This window comes from Protopterus annectens, chromosome 1.part1 (assembly GCF_019279795.1).
Source record: "Protopterus annectens isolate FY-2018-M chromosome 1.part1, PAN1.0, whole genome shotgun sequence".
In the NCBI taxonomy this organism is placed as follows: Eukaryota; Metazoa; Chordata; order Ceratodontiformes; family Protopteridae; genus Protopterus; species Protopterus annectens.
The window spans coordinates 1,880,218,024-1,880,243,380 of NC_056726.1; the positions used below are offsets into that span (position 1 = coordinate 1,880,218,024).

The 25,357-nt window shown below is 40.5% G+C and overlaps 1 protein-coding gene across 3 annotated transcripts in view; it reads left to right on the forward strand.

The window, feature by feature from the left end:
- Nucleotides 1–25,357, forward strand: part of LOC122812911 (transmembrane protein 200A-like) — a 1,305,306-nt gene that overhangs the window by 1,082,185 nt on the left and 197,764 nt on the right. The window contains exon 4 of one of the 3 annotated variants that reach the window (XM_044084975.1): nt 6,259–6,323. The exons of the other annotated variants lie outside the window; for them this stretch is intronic. The gene's annotated coding sequence lies outside the window, so the exon portion shown is untranslated. The remainder of the gene's footprint in view (nt 1–6,258; nt 6,324–25,357) is intronic. 3 annotated transcript variants of the gene reach the window in all.

Below are 25,357 nucleotides of genomic sequence, written 5' to 3' on the forward strand. Positions count from 1 at the left end.
TACAATTAGTAATGTCTGTTGAATTTCCTCCCTTGTGTAGAAAGATGATGTGTGAATTTTTCCAAAGAAAGGGAACATGGAATTCCTTGATTTACCTATTTATAAGGATTAAGACAGAATGGGCAATGCTAGTGGATGCTATTTTAAAGTACTCACTTGGAAGGTCATCAGCTGAAGCTGAGCATGGTTTGAGTTTAGGAGTTGTTTTATAAAGGATGAGGGCACAAGTTTAAAGATGAAAGTGGACATAGTGATACACGGCTGTTGGGAAGAGTTAGGATTAGATGTGAGAATCCTTGGTTAGGGACACTTTACTATCTATGAAATAAGAGATGAGTTGTATTGCAGGTTTGATTGATGAGATATTGGGAGTGGGTTTAGGGTTGAATTTTTGAACAAGATGTAAGATTTCATTAATAGAGAACCATAATTTTTAAGAGTTGTAGTAACTATTGTTCTGAATGTTGTTGTAGTATAGATTTTTGTTTTTATTTATTTGTTTTTTTAGTATAAATGTGGAGCATTCTGAAGTTTTCCGGATACTATGTTGTTTCATATTTCTACCATGCTTTGCACGCTTTTTCGTTATCCTGCTTTAACATTCTGCTCTTTTTGGATAGTCAAATTTCACTGTTTTTAGTATCTTCCTTCCAGGAGGTGCAAAGCTTTTTTAGGACAGTTGCACTGAATTCATTTACAGCATCATCTAATTGAATGCGTCTTTGGATATTCCAGTTAATAGATGATAGGGTAGTAATGAATAATTGTGATTAAGAAAATAAATTCATTGTTGCTGTTCAAGATTACTTTCCCTTCCATTCTTTCAACACATTTACCTGGACAAGGTAGCAGAGTAGTAATTGCGTAGAAAATAAGTTAACTATACTGGTGACCCCCAGATGTCATAGGGTTTTGGATACTCTGTAGTGCATTTTAGATAATTTTCAAAATGTTTGACCTATGGCAACCTGATCTAAAAATAATGAGAAGGAAGAAAAAGATCAGTCTTTTCAGGGAAGACAGAAGTGGTTCCCAAGGCTTAATGTTCAAAGCTGACAAAAACAGTAGCTCATAATAAGCTAACAAAGCAAAAAGTTGAATACATCCTATCTGGGAATACTGCCTGCATCTCTACCTCTCATACTAAATATCCCCCTAGTATTAACATTGGGATACAAGCTGAGGTTCAAAGGTCCAGAAGTGACTGCTGTTATATATGTACATAGTATGCCTTCACACTCCTCCAACCTGCCTGTAAAGTACCACTTGTATACTTGTCTGATGTGTAATTGTGAGGAAAGTGAAAAGATAATGATCACAGTGATGTATTCCAGCTTGCTGCTCATGGACAGTACAATGCCCCAACACAAGATATAATAACCTTCTTTTTTCACCTCTGAGGTCTGTGAGAAAAGTAAAACAATAACCACACTAGCCTCAGCTCCAGCATATGGTTCTGGGGTTTTCTAGTTAGGAGTTTTCCTTTATATTTTTTTCAATTTCTCTATTACTTCATCCCATTTTATATCCTGTACATTTGAACACTGTACTGATTCTTTTAAAGTTTCTATCCATTCATCTTCTTTATGCTCCCCAGTGTTTTTAAAATAATTATCCAAATGTATCTATTTCTTCTTTATTTGGTGGTGTTTTTATTCCTGTCTGGTTGTATAGATTTAGGGATGGTCACTATGAGAGTCTGTCATTATACCTGTGGTTGTGAATTTCCTACAGTGTCAAATTAGAATCCAGTCTAATAATGAGTATGATGTCTTCCCGTAATGTGTGTGGCAATTAATTGGTTATGTGAAACCATATAAGTTCATGCTGGATATAGGGGAGTTAGAGGCTATGTTCAACTAGCTGATATTGGGCACCACCTATTATTTTTTCTTGTGAAATTGTTATGGATATCCAGTGTAGAATATCTTCCAGTGTAGTCGCATTGTTGTCAGGGGGGGATGTTAAGGACAGTAATACATATTTGTTTATTTTCAGAAAAGTAATAAGAAACTCTGCTGAGTTGAATTTTGGTATTGGGTTTGTTGTAGATGGAAATGTGGCAAGTTATCCTCGTCTGATGGACGTTTTGATCTAAGGGGTTGGTAATGATAAATTTCCAAAACCACTGGGTATAATTATTTATTGTATGTAGTCTCCAGTTAATGTGAGGGTAGTTAAAGTCAGTCTAAAGTAGATGGGTGTAGATTTCACAGTAATGAGGTAAGTTGTATACCCTTCTGGAAATAATGAATGAATCTGTAGTTGGTCACAATGTGGGCATGGGTTCTATTTAGTGCAACTGCTATGCACAGGATTTTAAAATTGGAGTCTTGAATGATTTGGCATGAGGTAATTGGGAAATAGATGAATGAAAATACCGTCCTGCTATTCCCTAATAGTCTGAATGCATGAAAAGACAATACACTGAAACCATGTTTCAGCAGCAATGTATGCATGTATGTGTAACTATATATATATATATATATATATATATATATATATATATATATATATATATATATATATATTTGTGTTTGTATATATCTATGCATCTGTGTATCTTACTGTATGTGTGTGTATGTGTATATATATATATATATATATATATATATATATATATGTGTGTGTGTGTGTGTGTGTGTGTCTCTGTGTGTGTGTATATATGTGTGTGTGTATATATATATATATATATATATATATATATATGTATGTGTGGGTGTGAGTGTGTATCTATATATGTGTGTGTGTGTGTGTGTGTGTATACATACAGTATGTATGTATGTGTGTGTGTGTGTGTGTGTGTGTGTGTGTGTGTATATATATATATATGGGTCTACTACTAATTACCGACACGACGATTCCCCGACGGAAAACTCCCCGACGCCAGATGACCGACATCACACAAACCCGACAACGCAAAACACCGAACACCATTACACCGAACACCATTACACCGACACACGGAACGTAAACAACACGCGACACTACATAGCATACACACTAGCCCTGACCCAAACCCTAACCCTAAGGTCCGACACTATCGCACACTTCACCTACCTGCACCCTAACCCTAACTCACTTAACCCACCCCTAGCCCAAGCTCCGACACTAACGCACACATCACCTACCTGCACCCTAACCCTAACTCACTTAACCCACCCCTAGCCCAAGCTCCGACACTAACGCACACTTCACCTACCTGCACCCTAACCCTAACTCACTTAACCCACCCCTAGCCCAAGCTCCAACACTAACGCACACATCACCTACCTGCACCCTAACCCTAACTCACTTAACCCGTCCCTAAACTACAGTCCCTCACTAGCACACACTTACCTTACCCGAACCATACCTCCGACACGAACACACACTCACCTTTCCCACAGCCTAACCCGACATCCCACAATCTCGAGCACTTACCTGACCGCTCCTAACTCCGTCACCATCGCACACTTACCGCGTCGCGATCGCACATTCCCTTGTCGGTCTTTCCGCTGTCGGCAAATCACCCTGTCGGTCATCTGGCGTCGGTGAGTTTTCCGTCGGGGAATCGTCGTTTCGGGCATTAGTAGTAGACCCATATATATATATATATATATATATATATATATATATAGCTATATATAGCTATATATATCTATCTATATATGGGTATACTTTCAAATCACAAAATCTTACATTAGACCAGAATATCGAGACAGGAAGGTCAACTTAAAATCCTGGAACTTCAGAATATCGAGTCGGAGAATGCCGAAGCTGTGAAAGTAGGTATTGTGCCGTATTTGAGAAGTGCAAAACCCTTTAAGAAGTTGTGCATTTCTGTAAATATATGTGGCAGATGTTACATGTAGCAGTGAAGGTAATTTGTGAGCTTGTTTTGTTGTAAACGTTGTGAAGTAGAGGGTAAGGAAGATTTTTATTGTTGAGGGTAGGCTTCGTGTGTAAGTAAATTGTGTGTTTGTGGTACTGGGATAAATGAGTGGGAGCGAATGTGTATGTGTTGGCAGGATGTAGTTGTTTAGGGAATGGAGAGGTACATGTGTTAGAAAGTATTGGACATCTGTTATGGAGATTGCGGTACACTGGGGATCAGGAAATTTACCTTTCCACCACTATAGTGTAATCATGGAGCTGGTATATTAAATTTGCAATGGATGAAGGGGGCACAGCCCACAATATAGGGTGGTGAAGGGGGGCTGGCCCACCTGATTAAACATAGAGAAGTTGGCAGTGCTTTATTTTGTATTTGTTGGTTTGTGTTTTGTGGTGTAAGGTGGGAGGTTTATGTTTCCATTGTGTTTTTTGATATTTCAGGACTCCGTCTTATGCTCATTCGGTATATTTTAGTTTCGTGGTTGTGGTGTCGCTATTCTGCTCTTCGGTAATGTGGAATTTCATGATTTGAAGTAGATCCACACACAACACACACACACACACACACATATATATATATATATATATATATATATATATATATATATATATATTTATATAGTTTAATATCAAAAGTTGGAAACTTACTTTATCGTCATTCATATAGTTGAGGGTATAGGTGCAAACGTTTAAAATTTCAAGTGGTTGTTTTGTCGCATATGAAAAGGTTGAGAAGTAGCTTGCCTTCATGTTTGAGCGTCAACATCTAAAAATGCACACATATCAAATTCCGCATTGTTTACATGATGTTTGAACAGTAGTGTTGTTGTGAGTGTGCAGCAGGGTCACAGAGAGTGCATTGTTTGGCTTTTGTAAAAAGCTAAAGTTTAACATTCTCTGCTGATCTATCGCAGTGGTCAGCATCTTATCACTTCAGTACTTTTGAGTTTTGACTTTCTGAGATTAATTTATGTATTATTTGTCATTTTGTCATGGAAACCCACTGTAGTTTACTTTTCAGTGATACCCCATATAATCCAAGATGTAGTTTGGGTTTTGTATTAGAAACGTACCTCTCAGGATGCACAGTAGTAAGTCCCACCCAAACCCTCCCCACCATCCAACAATCAGTGAAAGTAAAGTGATACTCATACCAATGTTGCCATGAATATTCATTGTCTATTCGTAGTTTGCCCTTGTTCTCAAGGTAGAGTGATCTCGTAGTTGGTGTATTTAATTTATGGGAGGTGGGGGTTTTGCAGGTAGCTTGCCCCCCTGCAAAAATGAAGGAAAAAAAATTTTAGGGAAAGCAGTTGCAATGTATAAAAATAAGCTGCCTTGATGTCTTTTTGCATTTGCCTATTTAATGCTACAGTTAAAGGTAACGTTTGCAATTCTATACATTGCTTCTTCAATTTAATGCCATAAAACAGCTGTTTTGAAGAAGTTGGTATTTTCAGAAAATGCCAAATGTTGAATCTTGGCTTATGAACGTCCGACAATTTGAATAAACTGCATTACAGTTTCTGGTATTAATTTTCAGTTAATTAATTAAACAGAAAAAAACATTTCAGAATTTTGATCGTGTACCTTATATATGCATATAGTGTGTATGTAGATTCACTTCAGAATCTGGAATTCCTGAAAACTCGAACTTCATGTGGTCGAGACCATATGATCGAGTTTTCAGAAACTCGAAATTCCAAAGTGAAGTAAAAAAAAAAAAAGAGTCAAACACATCATTTCTGCAGGGGTTAAGTCCCCCTGCAACCCCCACACCCCCCTACTTAAATATACCAACTCCAAGATCGTGCTACAGTGGGGAAAATTGAAATCTCCCATTCTGCACTTTATGCAAAAGCGCAGAATGGGAGATTTCCTGTTTCCTCCCTTTAGTGCGATCACAGAGATGGCATATTTAAATAGGGAGCCTTGCAGTAATGTTATATTTAATTAAATTAAAGCACTTTTTTTAACACTTTAGAGTTTTTGAAAACTCGGTCATGTGGGCTCGACCATATGAGGTTCAAGTTTTCAGGAATTCGAGATTCTAAAGTGTTCCCATGTTTGTATGTATGTATGTATGTATGTATAGGTATGTGCACCTTTTTTTATATATATATATATATATATATATATATATATATATACACACACACACGTGTATGTGTGTATGTATGTATGTATAGGTATGTGTCTGTCTTTTCAGGTGTGGGGAAGACCACAAGATCAGGCAGCTTTTTTTTCAGACTCCTGTTAATCAGTGTCACCTTTTCTCTGGTAAGAGGAGAAGTAGTCTGGTTGACCCATGCCTTGTTAACATGGATATTGGTTACATTGCTAATTTTTGAATGAATTATTTTGAAATTGTCATCTTTGTAGAGGGAGACTACTATCAGAAGACTGTGTGAACCATAAATATACCAGAAAGGTGCTGGGTATTAAAGGTAAGTGCAACTTTTTATTTTTGAGATATTGCAAAGTTGTGATACATCAGTGGTTTCAGCTCCTGTTCTCTGTGTGCATGGTGACGAATAAATGGGTACAAATTATGTATTTGGTGTACTTCTGCTGTATTTTTTACTACACAGTAATGTGTTGTAACGTTTTACTTATTTGATTATTTCAAAGGTTTCCTATTTTAACTTTGATGTGGGTGTGTGGGTGGTAACTTCATGGTTGGTCAGTTTGTTTCTTGATGGGATGGATTTTGCTGGCTATTGGCTTGTACATGAGTCTCTCCAGCAGGTTTTGTTGATGTTGCATATTAGATTCAGGCCTTTCGAGTGGACAGTGTGTGAGGAGTTAGACTTATGGATATGGAGCATCTTTAGTAGGCCAGGCTCTGAGATTACCTTGTAGGCGAGATACAGATCATCTCTGAGCAATCTGTACAATACCAAGTAGAGTGATAATGATTTGAGCCTGTCTGCATAGGACAGGTGTTGGAGGCCATGGATTCTCTTTGTGAGGTATTTTTGTGACCTTTCCAGTTGGTGCAGATGTTTGGAGAGGTAAATACCAAACAGGGCATTATACTCAATTATTGGTCTAATGAGGGAGGAGTACAGAGAGTTAATAACCTCCTTTTTTCTGGATGCAATCCCCATTACTTATGGGATGAACCAAGTAAAAGGCTTTTCTGACCACTGTTGCTACATGATAGTCGAATGTGAGATTGTAATCAACCTGAGTACCCGGGTCTCTCACCACAAGTTATGTGCTTAGAGGGTTGCCGTTATGTGGTAATCAGTAGGGGTGTCGTTTTTGCTGAATGATATAATGATACATTTTTTTGCATTTAGCTTGATGCCATGACTTTGGCACCAGTCATTAGTTGCTGTGAGACCCTCTTGCAATATGTTAACATCATCTGGGGAGTCAATCACAGCACCCAACTTACAATTGTACGCAAACTTGGTCAGCCACAGGCCTGGACCTCTGAGAAGTAGATGCCAAGCAGTAGGGGGCCCAAGACAGATCCCTGGGGAACTCCACTAGTGACAAGCCTGCTATCAGAGGTGGAGGCACCTGTTTTGACCTTGAAAGTCCTGTCGGTGAGCCAGTTGGCCTCCCACCTGATGAGATATGGATTTACACCAAGTTGTGTTAGCTTCTCGATGATGTCCGAGTGGGGATTGTATCAAAGGTCTTGGCCAAGTCAAGGTAAGCCATATGTACTGACTTAATTTCATCCAGGGAATTGGTGACAGTCTCAAAGATGTCAACCAGGTCCAACAGGCCAGATCTGTACTTAACAAATTGAACTGGGTGGGGTCAAGTGCTTACAGATTGCCTATGTCCTTCTTTATGAGATCCATAATATGCTTCATGGCTTTACAGATCAGATTTGTTAAGCGAATGTGTGATAGTTTCCAAGGTCAGTAGTGGCACCACCTTTGTGCAAGGGGATGACAATAATAGTTCTCCACTCTGCGTGAATGAAGCTCTACATATGCTGTGGTTGAATAGGATGCTCACTGCCAAAGCCAGTTCTTGTTGGAAGTTGACATGACGCCCTGAGCCCATGTAGGAAAGTGGTAGAAGGGGGTAATGATGATGTGCATTATTATGGGTATGTGGTGAAGACATTTAGAATGTAAGGAAGTACCTTGTCAGAGATAACAGAACAGGTTATAGAGATGGAAGTTATGTTTTTGCTTGTACTACATTCCAGGGATCACTGCCTTTCCTTGGCACCCCCCTGACAGATATTTACTTTGTTTATCTTTCAGAAACTGTGTTATCTACTACCTTAAGACCCCACCTTTGCTAAGCTAAACAAGAGTATTGTAGCCCCATGAGGTTTGCACACAATGAGCTGAATTTTAAGCTACATCACTATGCCCTCACCATTTAGTGTGTGTGTGTGTGTGTGTGTGTGTGTGTGTGTGTGTGTGTGTGTGTGTGTGTGTGTGTGTGTGTGTGTGTATGTGTCTGTGTGTCTGTGTGTGTGCACGCACATGGCTGCCTATGGGAATACATAACAGATGTGTACTGATTCATATGTTCCTAGGAGGCTCCTAGGTAAATGGCCCTAGAGATTCTTCCCCTTTTTACAGTTCTCCAATATGACTGTATTTAACAGCAAATGATCCTTTGTTCCATATGACTTTCTTTTCTTACTCTTTTGTTTTATTGTCATGACTGAGTTTTCTTCTAAATGACTATAAACTCCTGATGGCATCATTTCCAGTATGTACAGAAGGCAAGTTATCAGAAGGCAAGCTATTGGTATATAGTTTTTAGGATAGCTTGAAGATTCACTCTTAAGTAGAAGTATTGTTTTTCCTGTTAACCAGTCTGGTGTCTGTTCATGGTGCTCATATAAATAGTTCTTACTCATGGCTAAATCTTCATGTGAAGCTGTTAATACTTTTAGCCACAATTTAGGTACTGCAGCTGGGCCTGGGGTTTTCCAATTAAGAGCTTTTCTTAACTTTGTTTCAATCTCTCTAGCTGTTACTACATCACATTTCATATCCTGTACCTTTGAACTTCTTATTCTTTCTTTTACTTCTTCTATCCATTTAGCATCTTTATGTTCCACTAGGTCTTCATAAATATTTCTCCAAAATGTTTCTATATTTTATTTTTTTTGTGACATTTCAGTTCCTTTGCCTTGTTTTCCAATTCTCTATAAAACTTTTTTGGATCATCAATAAATTGCTAATTCTGTACTTTTCCTTTATTTTTATCTGCATATTTTCTAAGTTGTTCTGCCTCTGCTATTTGTTGTTTATTATTTGCAATAGTGCACAATAGATCTGGATCTGTTCTGATACTGTACATTGCTTTTATCAGGTCTATCTTTGAGTATTGTTGTTAATCTATTCCATCTTCTATCAGTGACACTTCTAATCTTAATTGCTTTACAGTTTTCTCTGTTTGATACTTCCATAATGGCATTTGATTTCAATCCTTCCTTTCCCTAACTGCCCTATGTTTTTGTGGCAAGACTTTATCTGTTAATAATTTTAACTGCACAGCAATACATCCTATTTACTTCTGTTATATTGCATTAATGTCTATGCAGTGTCTTTCGACTTCTCCCTTTAGGGGTCACTACAGTGAATCACTGGTCCGCAGATTGATTAGCAGTGGAGTTTTTACGGTGTTGAGTTGCCAGTCCAGCGCCCAGCCTTCACAGAAGGCACATGTACACAAGTTGTATATTCACTGACTAGTTTACAGATACTTTATGATGCTTAGTAATATAACAGTAGTTGTTAGCGCATGCAGTCAGATAAAACAACATGAGGATGGCTCACTGTTTATTGTGTTGCTGTTGCCATGAGGGCATAACAGTTCATTTTAATATGCTGACTTTTTTTCTGCACTGCTTCTATGTAACTTCCATTATGTTTGTGGAATATCGTATTATGAGATTAACATTTGTTATGATGTGTATCTCTGACTGTGGTTGTATATGACAGGCATCTGGCATTCTTGGAGTACAACTGCTTATTTTGTTTATATGTGCATGTAACCGTGGAACACCATTACTATGGCACATTAGTTGTGTGGTTGTCCCGTACTTGTTATTATATCCACTGCCATGGTTTCCAATCCCACGTGACCTATGCAACTTTTTAATGGATTGTACATCTGATGATGATGTTACTTCTTGTATATTACATATTCAGACAATTTTTCATATTTATTCTGACTAATCATAACAGTAATACAAATTAAACTGATTATGTAGCACAGCTTTGCATTGTAAATAAGAGGTGAGATAGTCAATTTACATATGCTTGTAATATCATGTCAATATGCAAGTCTTCATATGAAGTACAACCTTTGCATGTCACAGTGTCTTCCAGATGTCAGTCAGAAGTAGGGAAGACAATTTCTCTAACAGATAGAATTAAATTATAATCAAGGTTCTTCCCCAGCATGATTGCAATCTTCTTGGATGGATGGGCAATACTGTCTGGAGGAATGAAGTGTGAACAGACTTTCCAAAAATGATAAATGCTTTGGGCAATTACAATAGATCCAGTGAGGCCTGTCAGTGATGTTACTCTGTCATGATTCTCAGTACAGCCTACTGACGTCTGCTATGATAGGGCGAGAAATGTAACTGGAGGTGGGCTGGCCTTGCTTCCCCAGATGAGATAACAGCATTACTGGCCTTAAACCATACCACCAGGACATATGTTGCCCTCATGCTTAATGTTGACAGGTATGGATTCTGATTACATCATAGCTGTGGTCCTGTACTTACTAACTAGTAGTCCCTCAGGTATTTCACCATGTTGGAAAGCAGTTCTCAGACCACTTTCCCTCAATACTGCAGCATCATGGACACTACCAGAGTGTGTCACCATGATATTAGTAATGAGGGATCTACTGAGCACACCAACTGACACCCTTTCTTTTTATGTACATTTCTGCATCAGGTACTGCAGGTGTTTTAAATGGAAAGTGGGTGCAGTCTGTTGCACTGAGGATGCAGGGGAAATTGGTTGTAACAGAATTGTTGCATGGCAGATGTTCATCGTGTTTCACTGTTGCAGTCATCACTGTAGGGTTCTTCCTGCCGGCAGGCAGCCCTCGGTTGGCCAGAATCCCAAAGTCTGGGTCTGGCGTCGGCTGTGCACTCACTCTCCCTGCTGATGTCAGTGCGCCAGGGGTACAAAGCTCCCAGCTGATGCCATGTTCTCCAGTCTTTCTTGCCGCACGGTGGAAACAGTTCGCAAGTGCCGGTCAGCTGACTCCTGTTATTTTTGGTGCTTCATACCGACGACATTCTTCTTTTCAAAGCTACGTACCCCGTTGGGGGAACTTTTTTCTTGCTCCAGACCGATGTCAGAAAAAGTTAATAATTGTATTTCATGTGGGAAGCAAATACCTCATAAGTATTTTCACTCTTACTGTATTCCTTGTCTAGGCCCTGACCACTACTTAGCTAGTTGTCGGTTTTGTGCTAGATTTTAATCAACGTACTATTAAACGGAGATACAATTTTGCCTTTCATTACTTTGGGAGGCGATTTAATTATAACATGTCGTCGGACATGCTTCCGACTACCGGAGTTCATAAAAGGTGCAAGGATAAGGATAGGCCTCCGAGGTCCAAATCAGACGACAATTTACAATCAGAGCCAGCTGCCGGTTCGGCCATCGTCAGTGAGGCGCTTTCGTAGCCCCTGACATCGGCCATTACAGAACCGCTTGCCAAAATGGACTCCCATGAGGAGCCAACCAGGCCTTCGGATACTCCAGGTGCAGGACCTTCGGATAATGCTCCCTCGGATGGGTCCGGAGCCGCTGTGCAGGTACCGGCTTCCGAGGGGGTTTTCAGGCCTACGCAGCTTCAGGTAAAGGCAAAGACAAAGACACCTTCTAAAACAAAGACTCAAGCCCAGGCCTCCTCTGATCCGGGACCTAAATCTCAAAAACAAATGCTTAAAATGGCGGAGGACTTGCTAACTATGATTAGGGGTTCCCATCCCTCTCCAGACAAAAGGCAAAGACAAGAATGAATCCTCTGATCAGGTATCTATCTTTTCAGTGTCTTCCTCTGAACAGGATTATACTTTCCCTCCTTATGAGGATTCTGATGCTGAGGAATCCATTCCTTCAGCTTCTCCTCCTGAAGATTATTCTTTTGTGGAAACTTTACATGACATGAGGGAACATTTTCACTGGGAAGGACAGGAGTACTCTGAATCTAAGAGAAGGCTTAGGGATTTCCTTCTTCTTCCCCAACACAGACCCCTGGCTATTCCTCCTATTTTGGATTTTGTGGATGATGTCTTTTCTGAGTCTAATTTAACCCCAGACTCCTTTCCTCCTGCCCCTGCTAAGCCTGATAGATATTACAGAGTCCCTGACTCCCACCAGTTTCTATTTAAAAATCCTACTGCTGATCCAGAAACCATTTCTCAGGGTCCTAAGGGTGTTAAGGCCGCCACTGCTAAGAACCCTATTCCATCAGATAAGGATTCTAGAGCTTTGGAGAGATGGAGCAAAAAAGTGTACACTTCTGCTACTTTATCTATTAGGGCTTTAAATTGTCAATTTCATATGTTGAAATACCAGCAATACCTTTTGTCTGTTATGAAACAAAAACTGTGTACCATTTCTGCATGTGCAGACAATAAGGAATTACAAGATTTGATGCATGCTACTGAGCAGGTGGGGAAACATACCTTATACTGTGGTTTTGATGCTTTGGAGGCCTCTTGCAGGGCAGCTGCCACTGGCACGGTCATTAGAAGGCATGCTTGGTTAAAGGAACAAAATTTGCCTGATCAAGTAAAAGCAAAATTACTGGATGCTCCTGTTCAACATAATGTTTTGTTTGGGTCTAAGGCTGAAGAGGTTATAAAGAAAATGGAGGATAAGGCAAAATCCATGCAAATGGTTAAGGATTTCTTACAAGTTCAGCCTCCTAGATTTAGCAGAATTTGGCCAGCTAAAAATTGGTCCTTTCCCAGCTGGGACAGGCCTCAGAGGGGTAGATTTAGGCGCCCCAGAGGGAGGGCCCAAGCACAGACCTCTTATAGACCTAGACAGTGGAGTGCTCCCACCCCCAGGGGTGGAGAAGATAGGTCTCAACCTTATAGGAAACAGGCTCAATGACTCCCACTGCATGGCTCCAGGAACCTCTCTCCTGGAAGCTCCTCTGGGAGGAAAACTTTCTCTTTTTCACCAAAATTGGACTTACAGAACCCAAGACAAGTGGGTTCTGGATGTAGTTTTAAGAGGTTACAAATTCCACTTTCACACCTTACCAAAACCAAACGGATGGCCAGACCTACCAAAAACTCAATGGGCAGAGGCATTAAAACAGGTGAGGTCCCTCATGGCTATGAGGGCCATAGAACTGGTTCCAAATTCAGAGACGGGACAAGGCTTTTATTCAAGACTCTTTCTAGTTCCCAGAAAGCAAAATACTTGGAGACCCATCCTGGATCTGTCAGTCTTAAATACTTTCCTGGAGATACCAAAGTTCAAGATGCTTACTCTGCAGTAGCTCCTGCCAATGTTGAGCAAAAATGCATGGATGGTGACATTGGACTTAAAGGAGGCTTACCTACACATTCCTATCAGACAGGAGTGCAGAAGATACCTCAGATTCAAGGCAGGCTCGAAACATTACCAATTCTCTGCGCTGCCCTTTGGCTTGTCTACTGCACCCAGGGTCTTCACCAAGTGCCTGACACTAGTAGTAGCTTACTGCAGACTCAAGGGAATTCAAATTTACCCTAATCTGGACGACTGCCTTATTCAAGCAGACAGCAAGGACATTTTACTCCAGCACCTGGAATTTGTTCAGAATCTACTCAAGTACCTGGGATTCACTGTGAACGTAAAAAAGTCAAATTTGGCACCCACTCAACAGATAACTTTCCTGGGTGCTCTTTTAAACACAACAACCCAGATGGAATTCCTGATGCCAGAAAAACAACTACAGCTGGCTTCAACTTTCAAAAGCCTGGCATTAATGTCTCAGCTAACTGCAAGGAAATTCCTACAGGCTTTGGGTTACATGGCTTCCTGCATCCTACTCATACCATATGCAAGACTGCATATGAGGAAGATACAATGGTACCTAAAAGTGTATGGTCCCAGCATTGTCACAGTCTGGAAACAGTGATTGCTGTCTTGTCTTGCCTGCAAAAGGAATTCCATTGGTGGGCCACGGCATGTCTTCAAAACAAAGGGAAAGCCTTCAGTCTACCCCCAGCCTACCAAGTGATAACCACGGACGCCTCAGATTATGCATGGGGAGCCCATTTGCAGGGGAAAGGCCTGCAAGGTTTTTGGACAGAGGATCAGAAGCATCTACATATCAATTTAAAAGAGATATTAGCTGTGCAGAATGCCCTCTTGGCTTTCAGGGATCTTTTACAGCCAGGGCAGCTACTGATATGGACAGACAACACCACAGTTATGTGGTACATAAACAAGCAAGGGAGTTCACACTCCTACCCCCTTTGCAGACTAGCCATGACTGTATGGAACACAGCACTAGCTTGCAAGGTGGATCTACAAGCTCAATTCCTGCCAGGGAAACAAAACACTCTGGCAGACAGCCTGAGCAGGAACCTGTCAGACTCACATGAGTGGATACTAGACACCCAAATATTCAAGATGATTACAGAAGCCTGGGGCTGCCCGGACATAGATCTATTTGCATCTCCCCACAACTACCAGTTACAGATGTTTTGCACAAGGACATATCACAAGCTAGCACGGAAAGAGGATGTTCTCTCATTCAGTTGGAGGAACCTCTCGAGGTATGCCTTTCCACCACTACCTCTTCTACCAAGGGTGTTATTAAAAATAAAACAGGACAAACCAAAGCTGATCTTACTAGTCCCGAATTGGCCTCGACAATTTTGGTACTCAACACTGATAAATCTATTCCAGGAACCTCCTTGGATTCTACCTCAGATTCCAAATCTTTTGTCTCAACATCAGGGCCAGGTCATGCACTCTCATATCAAAACTCTCAGCCTGGCAGCCTGGCGTATTCAGGGTCTATAATTAATCCTACCCTTTCCAAACAGGTCATGGATGTTATCTTAGAAGCCAGAAGGCCTAGCACTAGGAAATCTTATGCAGGTAAATGGAAGAGATTTTGCACCTGGATGCATGCTCAGGAATCAGATCCTTACATTCCAAATATTCCATTGATTTTACATTACTTAACAGATATGTTGCATAAGGGTTTATCTTTTTCCTCCATAAAAATACATGCTTCAGCTATCTCTGCACATTATAATACAGATCCTCCAATTTTTTCACATCCACTTCTGAAACAATATCTCAGAGGAGCAAAGAATTTAAGGCCCCCCTAGGACTCCACCCATTCCTGCCTGGGATCTCAATTATGTCCTGGAAAAACTTACTCTGCCTCCTTTTGAGCCTGCTGCCATATCTGATATAAAGTATTTATCATGGAAGACTGTTATCCTACTGGCTTTAAGTTCAACCAGGAGAGTGTCAGAGTTACAAGCGCTCATGGCTGTGGAACCTTACATTATTTTTCATCAAGACAAGGTTTCTTTGAGGACTAACCCTACTTTCATGCCTAAAGTGATTTCTAAAGTGGCTTTAAACCAAACTATTCACCTGCCAACTTTTTTCCCTCATCCACAAAATAAGGGGGAGAGGATCTTGCATTCTTTGGATGTGCACAGGCAGCTTCGCTTTTACCTGGACAGAACCAAGGATATCAGGAAAACAGAACAACTGTTTGTTTCTTATGCAGCAAATTCCCAAGGCAAAGCTATTTCAAAACAGACCATTTCTAAATGGATTGCTCATGGAATCAGATTTTGTTACTCTCATCATGGAAAGCAAATCCCAAGAAAAATTAGGACTCACTCTACCAGAGCTGCTGCTACTTCAGCTGCCTTTCTCAGGGGAGTCCCTACCAAAGATATTTTGGAAGCTGCAACTTGGAGTTCAGTGCATACTTTCTCTAAGCACTATAATCTCCCTCTTTATTCCAAGTGTAGGGCAGGCTTTGCTTTTGCAGTCTTGCAAGGCCTTCTAGCTGCCCCTTCTACTCAATAACCACCACCCTTTATCTCAGCTTTGGGATTCAACCGTACAGTGATGACTGCAACAGTGAAACACAATGAACATAGTACAGTTGCGTACACTTACCATAAATGTAGATGTTCGAGTGTCTTCACTGTTGCAGTCTGGGTTACCCACCCTCCTGTCCCCTCTTATACTTTTATTGGTGTGGTTCCCTGCTTCACCCTTCTTCTGAGGTGTATTTGTTACAGGGTATGGGGTTTGTTGTATGTTACATTTTTGTTTTACTTTTAGCCTTTACTTTTGGGCACCTGACATCTGGGGCAAGAAAAACTGGAGAACATGGCGTCGGCTGGGAGCTTTGTACCCCTGGCGCACTGACGTCAGGGAGGGTGAGTGCACAGCCGACGCCGGACCCAGACTTTGGGATTCTGGCCGACCGAGGGCTGCCTGCCGGCAGGAAGAACCCTACAGTGATGACTGCAACAGTGAAGACACTCGTACATCTACATTTATGCTAAGCGTACACAACTGTACTTTCTTTAATCCATGACTGTTGCTGGGAAGTGGATGTAGTCATCCACTTTGGTGCACATTGCTGCTAGGAAATGCAAGAGAGTTTGAATGGCAGCTCCCTGGGATACTACTATAGAATCATCTCCCTTAAGCTGCTGAAATGTACCAGAGGCCAGTATACCTACACTCAGAAAAACTTTTGTTTTGCCATTGTAAAAGTAAAAAAAAAAATACATAAAAAGTGTGTGTGTGTGTGTGTGTGTGTGTGTGTGTGTGTGTGTGTGTGTGTGTGTGTGTGTGTGTGTGTGTGTGTGTGTGTGTGTGTGTGTGTGTGTGTGTGTGTGTGTGTGTGTGTGTGTGTGTGTGTGTGTGTGTGTGTGTGTGAGTGTGTGTACAGATGTGAAGAGTGAAAGTGATTGAGCAGTGGCAGCAGCAGTTAAGAGATTTACATACTTCTTGACCTCCTAGCTCAAGATAGGAATTGCAAAGTTGCCTGAACAACCAGATCCATGCTAGCATGCATACTCTGATCCACAACTGTGTTTCAGGATGGAGGTGGGGGGGTAAGATTGATCCAGCAGAAGCAGCAGTTAAGGGGTTTGCATACCTCTCGACCTCTAAGCCAAAGGGATAGTTGGAGGGAATGCTTCCTTTGATGTCAGTGAAGTGCTTGTACATATATGGAGAAACTACGTGTAGCACACCCACAGGTGTAGCTGAGGTAGATATGGGTTCCTTCTTACCTGACTCTGGTGACACCCCTATTAGGCCCAACACACCAAGGTGGCAAGAATGACAGATTTTTTTTCTAGGTGAAACATCTGGTTTAAAAGGCAGTAACATCCACAAACAAATTATTTCAACATTGCACCAGTTAGCAGTAAGGCAAGGTGAGATATGCATGCAATGAAACATACATCCGCCCTTTTCCTCAGTACTCAACAGAAAAAGGTCTTGACATTCAAACATGCACAAAGAAGGCAATATCAATGAGCAGTAAAGCTGTATAATGCAGCAATACAAACACTGGAGAAAAATGCAATGTCATTAGGCAATAAAAGAGTTATAATACAGCAATACAGATATGACAAAATGCAATGTCATTGAGCAGCAACAGTACTAACACGAGCAAAATGCAGTGTCATTGAATAATGAAGATTTATAATACAACAATACAAATATGAGTAAATGCAATGTCATTGAGCAGCAAAATTCTTGAAGGCAGCAGTACTAACACGAGCAAAATGCAATGTCATTGAATAATTAAGATTTATAATGCAACAATACAAATATGGGAAAATGCAAGGTCATTGAGCAGTACTAACACCCTCAACCCCCCTGATCAATTCTAAACAGACCAACTGTGAAACAATCTGTTATACCCTGTTCACTGGTCAGTGACTACTTACAGTCTTGCTGCCGGTATGATGGGGCCCAAGTTGTAGCTCATATGGATCCCAGTTATTTGTAATCCGCAAAGCATTGGGGGGGGGGGTGATCCACAATCGTATAAAAATGTAAAATGACAGCCAGAGCCTCTCATCACTCTGTCCAAAATATCCTAGTGACCAGGCACCATGGTTCCTCTGATGAGAAAAGTAGAAAAATCACCTGCCAGAAATCTGGTAATCATCTATGGCTTCTCTGTGCTAGGCCCAAAGGAACTCCTTTCTTGCTGAATCATATGCAGGCGTGGAACTACTGGTTTCAGACTTCTCTCCTGATTTCACAAAATACCATCATCCAGGATTTTAGCAGAAGACAGACACAATCTGCTACTTCACTTCCCTATCCCCAAAGCAATAGAAAAGAAAATCCAGTCATGCTGCAAGGCCCTTTTTCTTTTCAGCTCCCTGTTTCAGTCTTTCGTCCTTCAGCTAGTGTTCTAGTCTCCTCTTTCGCTTTTGAAATTGTCTTTTATATTCCTAAAAAGAGCTTGTAGTGTACTGAAAAACTACAGTCTATTACTTCTACACTGAAATACAGTGGGAGCTACATACTGAAGGGATCATTGGATGGGAATGTTCCATTTGGTGTCAGAGAAGTGCTTGGGCATATGTGGAAAAAGTACTGAAACTATCACTGACGGAAAAGTTTGATTTGGTTTTAGTGAAGTACTTGTGCTGGTATGGACAAACTACTGAAAAGTGGCATGGGGAAAATATTTCTTTTGGTGTCAGTAAAAGTGTTTGACAGGACATGGACATGCAACTGAAATGATCATTGGGGATATGTTTTTGGTGCCAGTGAATGACTTCAGCAGCAGTGGAACAACTACAGAAGGGTTCATTTTGAGGAAATAATTTATTCTGTCATCACTGATGTCTTTCTACAGATATTTTTTGGGGAGATGTTTCATTTGGTGTCAGTGATATGCTTGTGCAGGCACAGACAATTTACTTAAGGGATTGTTTTGGGGAGATGTTCCTTTTGGTGTCAGTGAAGTGCATGGACACATATGGAAACACTATTGACGAGATTGTTGGGGGAAATATTTCATTCGGTGTCAGTGAAGTTCTTGTGCAGGCATGGACAAACTACTGAGGGAATTCCTGGGGGAAATGTTTCATTTGGTGTCAGTGAAGTGCTTTTGTAGCCATGGACAAACTATGAAATGCATCACTGGGGGAAATATTTCATTTGATGCTCATGAAGTGCTTGGGCCTACATGGACAAACTACTGAATGTGTATTTGGGAGAAGTGGTTCATTTGATTTTAGTAAAACTGCTTGTCCCAGGATCATTGGGGGAAGTGTTCCATTTGATGACAGTTGACTGCTTATGAAGACATGGACAAACAACTCAAGGGATCATTGGGAAACGTTTCATTTGGTGTCAGTGAAGTGTTCATGCAGGCAAGGACAAACTGCTAAATGGATGACTGGAAGAATTGTTTTATTTGGTATCAGTAAATGCTAAAGCCTGCTTTAGATCACTTATTGAGTATGCTATACCTTTGTCATGGGATTATGACTAAAACAACTGTTTTACTTAGCTTATTCTGGAGGACCAGAATCTTCATATTAACTACATGCTAATTTATATCCAAAATAGCACAGTCATGAAATAAACATTACCACCTTGCATTACGTATGTCCCCAGTTCAGTTCTAAATGGCGGCACTTTATCTGAATCTCTACAATCTGCCTGTGAATTTCAGTACATTATTTCTTCCCACATCCAGTGACATAATGTTCAGTGAAATTACACTTCTTCACTTGCTCTTACTGTATTGTGTGTCCATGTGCCTGGCAGTTTATTGGAACCCTGTTCAGGATAAGCTCCAAATCTACTGTGCCTCCGCAGTGAGGCTAAGCGGGAAAATGAGGAAATAAAGAATCATTTTGGCAGTGTAGCATGTCTAACCACCTCTCAGTACATGAAGCATCTCTGCTGGCTTACACTATACTTTTTTTCCCACATGCCAAATGATTTGGGAAAGCTTTAGGAAAAAGAAAAGTTTCCCAAATGAAAATAAATAGCTTTAGGTAAACTGTAGGCCATGGTCATTAAGGTACTGGGGGACACTTTCATCCTAGTCTCACACTGGATTCATTATCTGGGCATTTTCTCCAGAACCTAAAGAACACTACCACTATAAAAATAGTTTGCGCTGAAGGGTTTGGCATTTATACTTCTTTCATAACCCATTGGGTTCCAGAGATATGAACATTTCTTTGAAATGTGAAGACATAATTTGATTCTGTCAAAAGGCTTAGGCTCTGTCCATTGGAAGTTATAGTGCATACTTCCTGAGCGTCATTGGATTGAATGAGTTAATGTGTATAGGAAGCCTGTTCCAAAGATGAGGCAATCTCTGAGACGCATCTGTCTCTCCAGCATGTTTTGTTTGAGTTGCTAAGTTTAGATCCCTAGATCAAGTGACCCTTGTGCTGTTTGACTTGCGGATGTGTAATAGCTCCATCAGGGTTGGATTTGTGAGTGCTTTCCATGTAGGACTTCCACTATTCCTACACAGATTTTATTAAATCCCCAGGTTAGCATGTGTACTATTCCAAACTTGCTGTTTTTGTCATACAGTGTTGTGAGCTATTGATCTGGGACACACGGAATTAAGCACTAGGTGTCAGTTGAGATGAAAATGCACACATTCAACTTGATGAGGGACTAACAGCACCACTTTTCAGCTTAATCCTGAAAGAACTTCATTGCATTAAATGAGTAGCTGAAGTGGCTGATTTTTTCTTAAAATTTTATTTTAAAAGTTTATTCATGCATTTAAATAATTTATTTTAATTTGCTAATCAGGGCACTGCACTAATCACAAAATGCTGATTTTTGGCATTGCCTGTATGAATTATGTGGTGAGATGAGGTTATTGAGGTTATTTGATTTTTTTAATGGTTGGGGTGTGATAGCTGGTAGGTGTGTTTATTTAGGAGGTGATGCATTCCTGTCACTTCCTGCAGACTTTAACTCAATTGAGAACTCATTCGTGATAGAAGATTGTTGGAGGACAGTTTAGTGCAGTATATTTTTCTCAGTGTCTGTTTTGTACACACTTTATAGCTTGTAATAGTGTGTGTGTGAACTAGAATTAGTGGGCTATGTAAAAAATGACTCCAGAGTTCATTTGGAAAACAACCACCTCTTTAGAAGAAGATATCTATTGACCAGTTCATAAACCATGTTTATTCCATACAGCTGAATTACATTATATGTGTGTGTACATTTTTATGCCTGGAAGACTCACATTTATACTGTGATGAATTACTGATGTCAGACATTTTGTTTAATGTAATTTATGATGGAACAAATAAGTAGGAAATATCTATTTACTGCTGTTCTTGTTGCAGTGTTTTACACTTCCAGTGGTATAATGTTTTCTGCTCCATGTTTCATTTTTATACAGATTGTTAGTTTTTAATGCATGTTTGGGCATTTTATCTTAGTATGTGGTTGACATTCCTCACATTTTTTATTTGTATTTCTTTAATGTTTTGGGCTCATTTGCTTTTGTCAGTCAGTCTGTATGATTAATTGGTGATCATTGGTTTATTTGTGTGCTTTTGCAATTTTTTTTTACTTGGGAGTGCCTTCCTAACAGAGTGTGTGTGTGTGTGTGTGTGTGTGTGTGTGTGTGTGTGTGTGTGTGTGTGTGTGTGTGTGTGTGTGTTTGCACCTATGTATATGTGGAGGGTGTTGATGCTCTGAACTGTCCTTTATTTCACAGATTATTTCCAATTTGCTTCAAATGTTAGCGTTTCCATTTTTTTTTTTTTTTTATGATCAGTAAGGATTGAAATTAACTAATGGCTAACATTTGAGTTTCAGGCTTAATATCCTTCAGAGAAGTTCTTAACAGCTGTCTACTTATGAAAGAGCATGGTCCTTCATCAGTTATGTATTTTTATATTTCTGCTTGATTCTTGAGATAAGAGGTATGTGGAAAGGGAGCATGTTACAGTTGGTCGCATACTCTATTCTGAGAGCAGTGTGCTGAGATGATATATTTGTGCGTGACGGTTACTTTATGCATTTATTCATTCGTTTGATCACAAGCAAACTTCTGGGGTGTGCAGTCATACAAGTGACTATAACTGATGGTGGCCACGTCTGTGTATAATATACAAATGTGGGGACATAGATGCTATTAAATGTCCCTGATTTTGCAGAATGTGTCTGGTTTTGCCCCATGTTTTGGTCCGGTTCTTGTACTGCTTGTGGTTTTTCTGGGATATCATTTGGGGACTGCAGCCACTACATAATGACAAAACATTACAATTTTAGACTGTAAAGCCTTTTGAAAAAACACAGTAGTATTTGTCCTGGTCCACTTCAATAAAAACACAACACCGAATGACATTTGATGACCTTTATTAAACTTCTGTAAATATGATTGTTAACCAATAGTTATAGTTTTCAACCAAAAACATGACACAGGCGATAATAACCTCCATGATAGGAAACATAAAATAACCATAAGGGCAGCGTAACCACTCACCTTTGATAAGCAGCATCCCCCACTTGCTCACTTATCTTATACCAACAATGCAGTATTACTCGCTCACCTTCAATATATTGAATTACACCGCCATCCAAATAAGCAGCTCTGCTTGCTTATTAACTTATCCAACAGAGCAGCCGCTCACTTTCCTTCTCAACTTATTGAATTGCACATCCAGCACCAGAGGGGGAACAGAAGAGGGCAAGCCTGCCCCTCTTCTCCGCCTTCCCACAGAAATAACCACAATCCCCCACTAATAAAAAGAGGGAGGGCGGGAGGGTATCAAGTTCACCCCAAAATGTGACTTCATCCTCAATTACACTTGACAAAACCCTCTAAGATCCTCCCTACCCTCACCTTATTTCCTCCTAAACATCCCTCCATCCCATTTAACCCTATCCTCCCCTTAGTCTCTTAATCCCTGCTAATCTGTGTGCCTAGCCCCCACTTGAAAATGTCCCAGGACAAAATGGTCTGTTCCAAACCTCATTTGTCCTGGTCCACTTCAATAAAAACACAACACCGAATGACATTTGACAACCTTTATTAAACTTCCATAAATATGATTGTTAACCAATAGTTATAGTTTTCAACCAAAAACATGACAAGAAACATAAAATAACCATAAGGGCGGCATAACCACTCACCCTTGATGAGCAGCGTCCCCCACTTGCTCACTTATCTTACACTAACAAGGCAGCGTTACCCGCTCACCCTCAAGTTATTGAATTACACCACCACCTAAATAAGCAGCTCTGCTTGATTATTAACTTATCCAACAGACCATCCGCTCACTTTCCTTTTCAACTTATTGAATTGCACATCCAACACCGGGGGGGGGGGGGGCTAAGAGGGCAAGACTGCCCCTCTTCTCTGCACACCATCCTGACTGGGCTGTTCCTTTTCTCTTCAATAAGCTTCCAGCAACCTAACCACCATTAAGGCATCTGGCCAAACATCATTCAGTGTACCCCATCCTCTCTAATCAAGCTGTAACAAAGTCATCACCTCCTAAAACCCTTTCACATAACTAACAAGATTAGCCAGTTACCTAAGCAGCTGAAAATAAACCGCTGATCCCTCTCCTATGCCAAGATAGCAACCCTAACCTCATAACCTAATATAGCCACTGCTCATGAAATAAATAATCCTTATCTCATGACCAATGGAAGCCACGCCATGATTCCAAGAGCATTACCAGCCAACTGGACAACCAAACAGTAAGCTCACTACCACTAAAACCATGCAGAGGCAATTGCATACCATCATGTCACTCTGCCACCCTATTTTACTACCCAGTTAATGGAACAACCAAAAAAAGCCTCTTTACAGTCAGTGCAGTAACCATCCTAACGATTCCCCGATAATCAACATCCAACTGGACGAGCAGCCAATTGCATAGGCAACTGGAATTAAAACCAGTAATCCCACACTAACACCAGATAACAATGCCCTTGTAACATGTGTATTCATATCCCGGTCATTAAATGACAGAAGCACCACCAACACTATAAAGCACAAATACATCCAACAAATGAAAACCCAGTAGTACAAAGTAAAACATCCTATAACCAAAATAGCATTTGCTGACCCACACCCACTCTCACAAAAAATACAAAAACATCCCTAAATAGAATACCCCCAAAAAGTAAAACAGGCCAAACATATTAGGCCAAGTTTGAACATTCCAGGGAAATCTATAAACTGTGTTACTTGATTCTTCAATGACCTAGTATCTGAAATAACGTCTGTAATTCCCAGCACTAAAGTACTCTGATCACCTCACTGCCTCTCCTAGCTGAAAAGTTTGACCAAAACCTATCTTGCCCTCCAGTTCATTGATCGCAACCTCACATTGTCATCTCTACCCTCTCATAACTGAGTCTTGCCATTAATCAAAAATGTTACCAAAGATGGAAACCTCATATAATATTATCTTTACTTAAACCTCAATCCAACCTATATAGATATAGATAACCATAACTATATCCTTAAACCTAACTGACAAATCCGTCCCCACAGGAGCACTTGACACGCCCTCTCTACCCTCTGCATGATCAGAACTACGTAGCAGAATTACCCTGCTAATACTTCCTTCAGCAGTAAGCATAATTATACCCATCCCTTGCACAAAATCAAAGGCATTACCTTGTAGTTGCAAGAGAAAAAGAAAAAAAAAAACACACAATAACAACTCCCATTCAGCTGCATGCTGGAAAATTGTGACCTCATTGCATACTGCTCCAGCAGCCGCTATTCACTGCAGCGTCCTCTCTCACCTGTCGAGTCAACATCCCTCTGGTCGCCAGGTGCTGCAACTCTGCACCTCATCCATCTGGGCCCTCCTTGTACACCACTCCATCCAAGCAACATCCATCCCTTCAGGCCACCGACTGATGAGACTCTGCGCACCTCCTTTTATGACCTCTTCACCCGTCACTCAACTTCTGGCATACTGTCCACTGTGCGCACATATTCCTCATTGACCTGCAAAAGAAAAGAACTGTAAATTCACTGCCACAAAGCAAAATATCTTAACCTTGAGTGCTGTCAAGTTGACGCATAGTCATAATGCCTCATCACTCTTCCAATGTAAATATGACTTAGGCTCTCCTCCTACTCTTCTATCCTCCCCCTTTTGTTTATTTTATTATTATTTTTTTTTATAATTTAGCCAACGTAATCGTACTAGCTGATGCTGTTAATAGCCATAATATACCATTAGTATGTATACCACATTTTGTCCATTTGTTCCCCCCATCTGACACAGCGCATGTTAAACCCCATTGTACCTGTGCAGCTGCAGGGAGGACATGCAACCCCACTACTACTGAATCTGGCCCATAACTTGAATCAGTGAACCAACAAAGCTATCCACCCCCCCAGATGTTAAAAGCATGACCCTTCAACCTTCTATCTTTTATCTGTGATGCTTAAGTACAGGAATTCAACAACAAAACCGAGCCTCCACAAGCCTTAAGTGCATTTGATC